This window comes from Phoca vitulina, unplaced genomic scaffold, assembly GCF_004348235.1.
Source record: "Phoca vitulina isolate PV1807 unplaced genomic scaffold, GSC_HSeal_1.0 scaffold2, whole genome shotgun sequence".
NCBI lineage: Eukaryota > Metazoa > Chordata > Mammalia > Carnivora > Phocidae > Phoca > Phoca vitulina.
In genome coordinates, this window is record NW_022589705.1 from 81,792,201 (window position 1) to 81,792,980 (window position 780).

The window sequence follows — 780 nt, forward strand, 5'->3', positions numbered from 1 at the left end:
GAAGGCAGACGCTTAACTGACTGAGCCACCCAGGTGCCCCCCATAAGAGACTCTTAATCATAGGAAACAAACTGAGGGTGGCTGGAGGGGAGGAGGGTGGGGGGCTGGGGTAACTGGGTGACGGACATTAAAGAGGGCACGTGATGTAATGAGCACTGGGTGTTATATAAGACTGATGAATCACTGACCTCTACCTCTAAAACTAATAATACATTATATGTTAATTAATTGAATTTAAATTAACAAAAAATACATAATTTAAAGCATTTTTAAAAAATTTTATTTATTTATTTGACAGAGAGAGACACAGCGAGAGAGGGAACACAAGCAGGGGGAGTAGGGGAGGGAGAAGCAGGCTTCCCGCAGAGCAGGGACCCCGATGCGGGGCTCGATCCCAGGACCCTGGGATCACGACCTGAGCCGAAGGCAGACGCTTAACGACTGAGCCACCCAGGCGCCCCCCAAAAATACATAATTAAAAAAAAACACCAAAAAACCCTGTGTGCCCAACCACTAGACGATCCTGCCTCATAGCCCATCTGGCTAAAGTAGAGAGAATCAACATGTTTCATTTCCCAGATAACAGAAGGCCCAGAGGTGGGGGTGCCTGGGTGGCTCATTGGTTGGGTGTTTGACTCTTGGTTTTAGCTCAGATCATGATCTCAGGGTTGTGGGATCAAGTCCCATGTTGTTGGTCTCCATGCTTAGTGGGGAGTCTGCTTGAGATTCTCTTTCTCACTCTGCCCTTCCCACCCTCCCTCTCACTCTCTCTAAAATAGA